The sequence below is a fragment of the Betta splendens genome, chromosome 15, assembly GCF_900634795.4.
Source record: "Betta splendens chromosome 15, fBetSpl5.4, whole genome shotgun sequence".
NCBI classification, from domain to species: Eukaryota; Metazoa; Chordata; class Actinopteri; order Anabantiformes; family Osphronemidae; genus Betta; species Betta splendens.
The window spans coordinates 14933677-14941991 of NC_040895.2; positions in this window are offsets into that span (position 1 = coordinate 14933677).

Genomic DNA, 8315 nt, shown 5'->3' on the forward strand with positions numbered 1-8315 from the left:
CAGAGCAGGAAGGACACCGTTAATTAACGCCGTCTCTTAATGAACACGTCATTTTATTAGCGCTCGTTACAGCCTTTAACCCAGTTTGACGTCGGGGCTGTCGGCAGACGTTGGTGAACAACGACCACACGTTACACAGAACCCTGAGGGACCTGTAACAAGACAACAAACCGAGCCTCAGCCAACGCTGGCTCTCTTTATTTATTATCGGGGAATTGCAAATGTATCAAAAACTATCTCTCCTCACCTCCAGGAGGCACAAAGGGAAAATCCAAAGACATTAAAATGTTTAGTTTTGACAGTTTGAGGCAATTTGTCACATCTGAACCGGTCTGAGACTGAGCGGCTGGAACGCGGCCACGAGGCCACTTCCGTACACAGAGCAATCTGAGTATTATCCACAACAACAATCAGGTGTCTGGCAGTAGTTTGGGAGGAAAAAAACAGCTGTCAGGGCCAGAAAAGGTCTTCACAGTCTGCAGACACGGTGCACTTTCATTGTCCCTTCACAAAGAGGCTCTCACAGCTACTTTTCAGGTTCGACAGCAACATGTTTACGCGAGTCGAAGGTGCAATCAACAGACAATGCGTGGTCTCAGCAGGAGGAGCGTCCACTTCAGGACCAACCTATTGTTTAGCTTCATATCTGAGGGACGGACTCCAAAGTGGCATCGATTGTGTCGTCAGACCCTCCAGAGACGAGTGTGAAAACCTCCCAACGCGTTGAAGTGCTCCTTTAGCGCAACACCTGCATGTGGAGCAGAATCAGCAGCGAATCTGCTGGAGAAAACTGGTTAAAACGTGCATGTTGAGTTCAGTGGTTCCAGGGTTTTGATGGTCTAGATTTGATACCTGGACCGATTGTTCCTGATTTTCTTCCGTGTGTTATTAATTTCACGTTATTTTTAACCTTAGCTGCCGCCGTTCCCTCCATATCTGCAAAATCAATGTGCTTCCCCCTTCATTTTTCTAGATAGATAGAATACCTTTATTGTCCCGCGATGGGGAAATGGCCAATTTCCAAGGCTACGGCAGGACAATCAGCACGGCCTTCCTCTGAGATGCCGGTCTGGCTCATGCGTTACAACCATCTCGCTTTCCAGGAACTGAAACGCACAGATGTTCCACCGAAGCGCTTAGCGGCTTAACGACGAGCAGTGGAAGAGATAAGAATGAATCTAATCAGCTGATTTACGCACACACGACGCTGCTGAACGTCTGACATTGAAATGCTTCTCCAAAACCAAAGCGTCGCCTGACCTCAGTGTGCAGCTTTTATTAAATCAGACCTGCTTAAGCTTCAAATGTTGCTCCGTTGCTTCGTGTGTCACTTTGCTGAGAACTAGCGATCCCCATTCATCCCACCTCACGCTGATTGAAATCAGACTGGGGCAAATAGACAAGGAGTGAGAGGATTCAGTGTGCAGGATGAGGCTGTGGACACATTCACACAGAACGCTCAAATGCAGCCGCCGACCCACGAGGCAGGAAGCTGGAGAACAGGGGACAAACGATGCAACGCCATCAGAGCAAGAATGTGAATGTCAGTGTTGCATGAGTCTTGCTCTCGTGGAGTTAATGCCGACTGGTTGCTTTCCTGTGAGCCTCAAACTTAATTCACAGTCCTCCAGAGAGGATGTAACGAGGCGTCTGCTCGTCCCTTCGCTTCACTTTCTCCACATGCACGGTTCCACGTCTGCTGCTTTGGCCGAGGCCAACGTCACTCATTTGACTTTCCACAAAAGCACGATGCCGTTTCAATACACAGACAAAGACAAATGTCAGGCAGTGGAGGCTTCCAGAGCACAGGCTCTGTGTCAACACCGGCCAGTCTGAGCTCCATGCTATCAAACCACAGCTACCAGGTTAATGTCAGCCCATCATAAATAAAGAGATAAGACCCGGCCTACAATGAAGATTAATGAACGTGCAACCAGGGCTTCAGCACTGCTCCTCTGGAGCTGGTGTGGTTTGAAAGCGCTGCTTTTAGAAAACAATGTAAACAATGCGGTCAAGAGTTTATGAGAAGTGGAAAAATAGTTTTAACATTAAAGAGTCAAACATCAGGAAACAACAACTAAACACAAGAAAAGTGGACGATTTTCTGTAGCTACAAGGAAAGTAGAGTATATATATACAGTATATGTATATGGTATATACATGTACAGTACTTGAATACAATAAATATATATATTTCATTTGGTAGCAAACAGTGTTTGATCTCTGAAGGACAAGAGTGCATCGATACAAAAGAGAAAGAGCAGAGAGACAGATGCTTCAGTTAACACTAATAGCGTTTTGAGAGGATACAGTTTGTTCCCACACAAACACACGTCCACAAAGACAGACTGACTGACTCTGTCTCCAGAACACGGCTCAGGGAGCATCTCCTAATCACCTACACAGGCAGCGGGGGTAATAAACCTGGAGGGATGCTGAGTCATTGTATTGATAAGACCATACACAAACACACACACACACACACACACACACACACACAATTAGTCCTTCTGGCTTTTCTTCTACTGCAGATCTTTAATCAAAATAATTTTGCTGCTGACTCTCAACCAGTACAGAACATTTCTACCTCGGCCACTGGAGATTTTAGGTGTTGGGAATTACTTAGTAAACACATATATAGTACATGAACAAACAGGAATATGCTATGCATTGTGTATATGTCAGAAATGTGTATATACTAAATAACTGTGACCATGGAGTGAAGCTGAGCTCAGAACTTTGTTGTCCTCCAGTAAATGTGAAAAATTCCAGTGGCTTTTAGAAACCAGGGAGACAATGAGGGAAGTGAGACTTTAACAATGTTGATTTACGCTTAGAAATAAGTGTTTTAGCTGAATGCTGGCTGAGTCATTTCCCAGTCGATACTGAATATGATGCGTGATGTGTTCCTGTGAATGTGAAATGAAATTCTTGATTAATGCTATGGAGTCAAAGCACTTCAGTCGCTCCATTCACATGCGGTTTTTGTTGCGCGTCTGCGTCGGAACGGACCAGTTGAATAATGACTCTCTCTCTGCTACGTGAAACAGAACTGTCTGTGTCCATGTGAAGAAGTAAGCGACTGCTGACTGACTGCTTTTAAACACATAGCTGTAGCAATAACGCTGCTACTGAGTCATTTAATCCATCAATAGCACCCTTTTATAGCAGGTTGTGTGTGTGAGGCCACTCAGTGGCTCATCAGAGAACATCCAACGTCCAGATTCTTCTAAAGCTCCAATAATTACATTTTATCTATGATAGATTCTATTCATGTGACATTTATAGAGGAGCTTTATCTGCGTTTGGAGGATTACATAGACGTGCAGCAGAGGTCACAGTAATATTTTTTGTATTAACGCCAGGCGACTGCTGACCACACGTGTCCAGGTGAAAATATGTGACGACTGCACAGAGTCTGCGCAGAATGGAGCCACTCACTGTGGTCCCTCAGGGGCCACTGGGCCACGGGGCCGCTCACAGCGAGCGGCAGGTACAGCTCCAGGGCGTCGCTCGTTCACCTCCACGTGAAGCGGATAATTGGGCGCTCCGGATCACAGGGCGCTGCAGGAGCCGTCGCGGTGACAGCTCTGAAGCGGGTCCCGCCTCCACTCGCTCCAGACCGTCAGCGCGTCACAGCTCCATCACGAGAGGTTCCTCATGGCTGCGTCTCCCCTCCTCCTCCCTGCTCAGAGTGGGCCCAGGGGCTCAGATGATCGTCATCCCCCCGGTTTTAATTAGGCTTTTTAATTACAGAGCGGCGACGCTTTCCACGGAGATGCACGTCGAGGTAAGAGTCGAGCAGAGGCAAAAGGAGGGTCAGTGTTAAACCCACAGAGAGAGTGAGTAAGTAAATAAGTGGAAGAGATTTCCTGATACCTTCAGAGAGTGTAGAAAAGTTCACAGCGTTTGGATTCCAACTCGAAGCTAAAAGGTTTGGGCGTCTTATGAATGGTTCTAAAACAGAAGCTCCACTGGTGGAGTGTGTCGTCTGTGATGGTGTCACTATAAACCCACCGCTTTGTCAGGATTCTGCCAGTATCGAGAGACTCTGAGTCAGAGCTGCACAATTTTCAGTAATCATCGCTGCACTGACCCTTTAATGGACTGAAAATAAAAAAAATCACGGCTGTTACATTTCATTATTATAACATAGAAGAGAAATGAAAACGGATACATGTTGTAATCATGTAATCATAAGGGGAGACGTTGGTATCGTACGGTGTGATAACCAGAATGAACACAATAAAAAATGGAAGTGAAAAAGATATTCAGAGGCTTTTGGTGAATGCTCTACCTATAAAAAATATTTTATGGTCTTAGATGTTGGTTGGAGGAAGGGCTGGAGAAAGGAAGTACAATGGATGTTAATGTCAGGTCCTGCAATTGTTGTTGATCACATGGAACCTGTGTAGTAGAGTGGGAGAGGGGATGGGGGGCAGAACATCCAGATACCGAGGAATGATTGTTAGTTTCATAGAGAGGAGGCTTTTAAAGCAGCTCGGTAGATGGGGATTAATGGGCTCAGGGAGGACAGGGTTGAAGGAAAGGGCAAAAGGGAATTTGTAACACTGAGGAGATGGGCACAGAGACAACAGGAGGAGACGCTGGCTTCGAGGAGGTCGCGGAATAAATAGCAATGCTTCATCTGAATGTTTGAGAGTAGAAGCAGCATGAAACATTCCTCGCATGTTTCAGCAAAAATTAAAAAGCAAAGACATAATGTTACCATGATACCACACAGGCCTGTTCGCCTTCTGTTCATTCCCTCGGCGTCGGAGGATTCAGAGGAGGAAGCGCGAGAACGCGAGGAGGGAAACAGACATTTGAGACAATAAGATGAAGTTGAAAAGGTAACAGGAAGGAAGAGATGATGGAGAGAAGAGGAAAAAGGCAATTATTACTTTATTGATGTTTTGTAGGCTGCTGTTGGTGAGCTTGATCGTAGCTATGGTAACTAACATGAGCATGAGTCATGCATAACAACATTATGGTGGGGGGGGGGGGCGCATGGGCTGAATGAAGCTGGAATTATTATCAAAAGCCACATAAAAGAAGTCCGGGGACAATAATGACAAATCGCAGGAACGTGATTCACCTTCCAAACATTCAGGCCTCCTCTTTCTACGACTGCGACCGGCCGGCGGCGGCAGCTCCTCTCATTCTGCTCCCGCCCCGCTGGGTTAATGATTTCCAGTTCAAATGAAGCCTGCATGGATTTGACTAATTTGATTGATTGATCCGGGACCGGGGGGTTGAAACATGTGGCGACACAAGGTGCAGGGACGGAAGAATCAAAGCGGCTGCAGAAGGCGACGCACGACTAACACAGCATTAATCGTCCACATTATCATCCTCTCTGACACAAGCCATGAGCTCTCAAACCAAACAGCTCCGTTTCCTCAGTCCCAGAGCTTTAAACCCCGACACTGGTTTGGTTCCTGCTGCAGCGAAGACGGAGCCCAGCCTGACATCAGGAAGCGCTCAGTCCACGATGACAGCTGGAAAATGTCCTTATTGATTTTTCATTAATATCTGAAAGGACCTTCTGCCATTCACAGGCTGTTTAATGAGAAATCATGAAAAGAATTATTCATATTTGCACAGGTTTTCTGCGAAGCCACGTCATTTCTAAACTGAGGCGAAAGCAAAGAGAGCTTTAGTGCAGGTTTTGCAGGTTTACAGCAGGTTTACAGCAGGTCCTCGAAGCTTTGAACTCAGACTACAAATCTCCTCTGAAGAGAAGCTACGGCTGTAGATTTTGCACAGTCAGCATATTCTCACAGATCTTTGCAGTCCACACTCGCAGCAGCATCAAGTGAGGCATCTTTTGTTTCCGTTTGAGCCACGTGCACAAACTACAGGTTGAACAAGGGCATCAATATTCTCTGCACGATTACCTTCTCCTCGGGCAGCGTGGTGTCCTGCTGCACACTGTAACCCACTATGATGGATGGCATGTTTAATTCGGGCAGAGCTGTGAGGATAAATGACCCGCTCTATATTTCTATGTGACAGGAAGGTTAAGTGTTGGGACTTTTAGTCTTTTGTACGAAGTGAGGGACACCAGAGATTTTGTAGGTTTAACAGAGATCACGACATCTGCAAAAATGTTGGCCGCAAACATTTATGAATTGTTAGTAGGAATAGAGAGATGCCGAACAACAGGATGGAGAGTAAAGTGTGTTTATCTCTGAGGACAGTGACAGAAAAGGCTGTGACTCAAACAACAAGCTGCAACAAAAACTAGTTTACTGTACAAAAGCAGAATTTCTCAGACATCACCACATCTGACACTTTGCATTTGGAAAGTTTAATCAAATATTCATCTCAGATGATTGTCTTGCAGAGTGGGTAATCAGACTAAATGCCTCATTGACTTAGAAAACTGCTGGTGAATATTATCCAGTGTCTCTCAGTGGATTCAGTGGAAGATGAATTCAGATTGAGCTTCGCAGCAATGGGACTGAATTATTTAACATAGCTTTAAGAAGCCTTGTCAGTCTGCCTCAGTGTGTGTGTGTGTGTGTGTGTGTGTGTGTGTGTGTGTGTGTGTGTGTGTGTGTGTGTGTCATTGCTTGGTGCTGCAGTACCATGTCTCTGATGAATCACACTGTGAAGCTCTGACTTTTTTCACTAAAGGCAGGGCTGAACTTCACGACCTCTCTCTGGGTGCACTGAGCTGCACTGGTGTCAAATAAAATACTCTCCCATCGTCAACATGTTCTCTTTTCACAAGAAGAAATCTTGCAATGTAACAATAATTGTTATTGTTGTAGATGATAAACCATAATTCATCATTAAGGCATGATTGGATTTAGGATTTATGTGTATTAATAAATATGAATATAACTCTGCAGTATTAGTTCTTGGTTCATACACACATAAACTGCTGTAATACAATATTAATTTGGAGGGTTTATGTGGACGTTTCTATTTCTTTCACAAAGAGACATAGAAGAAGAAACGCCATTAGACCCATTACAATGATTAAATGCTGCAGTCCAGTCATAAACAACATGTCACTGGGCTGAAATCTGCAAAATCACCAAACACTGTTGCTGTGTACACACCTTCCGCCCTTCACTCATTAACACCTCATGGCCTGATCATCCCATACCCTGTAGCATAAAATACCTCCAGTTCTGCACCTGCAGCCAGGCGTGGTAGTGACAAACACGTTTCGACAGCCAGACCCCAGGAGAGCAGCGTGAGCACAGATTCCCTGGCTGTGGCGCTAAAATCCTGTGAAGGAGCAATTTTAGGCTTGTTTCACTCGGATAAGATCCCCACCAGGTAACTGCAGAAACTTTCAGCCTGAAGCCATTATTGCCTTTTCCCACTATCATCTTTTTCTCCTTTGAGAAACACAGAGCAAAAAATATCTTTGAAAGGGCACAGAGTTAGTTTCATTAGTGGGCGCTGGTATTTGGAGGACGAATCAGAGGCTGTGAGGCAAATAACACCAAAGTGAAGACTGAGCCACAGTTGAAGTGTTTGCAGTTCAGGTGCAGCTTTCTGATGCTTGAGGCTTGTGCAGCGCGATGTGCATTGTGCATCTGAAGGAGGATCACAGGTACAGCTGCAGGACAAACATGCATCTCATGCAGGGATTCGTACCAGCGAGCGAGCGATGCGGTGCTCTGGTAAATGCCACAGAATGAGCCGCGTGGCAGCTCCCATCAGGAGGAACACGGGCTTCTGTCAGGGACGCGAGCGGCCGAACCAAATGTCACGGCGATGCATTCAGCTCAACACTGTAAATGTCAACATTACGAGGGTCAGCGACGTGTGTCTGACTGAATGACAGTCCGTCCCATCGTAGACTTGTTTCAGTCCGGACCAGAGTGCTGGACCTCCTGACCAGCCGTGACCCGGACTGGAAAAACAGAAAACACAGTCACCAATCCGTGAACAGTATTTTATTAGACGGACTTGAGTGCAGAGACGGACGCTGAAGGGAGGCGTCTTCATGCTGTCAGACGAGGCGACACGTTTCAGCGTTTAAGAGGAGCATTAAGGAGAGACTCGCGTCCTGAGTGCAGCGTGTGCTGGCAGCCGACCGAGTCCCACTCGGCTAATTTGCTTTGTTCTTGATGTACAGTTTATTGAACTCAACCCCCTTTTGATTTTGTTTATAGACTTGGACTCAACCAAATAAAATCAGTGATGCTCCCAGAGTGGCTCTAAGTGTGGAAGAACCTATATACTGTAAGCCCTGGAACCGCCGCTGTCACGTATCGATTTGCCCAAACTGGATGTGTTTTTAGCCCGATCTCTCACGCAGGTACGGGACCGTGAGCGTGAGTGCCGGT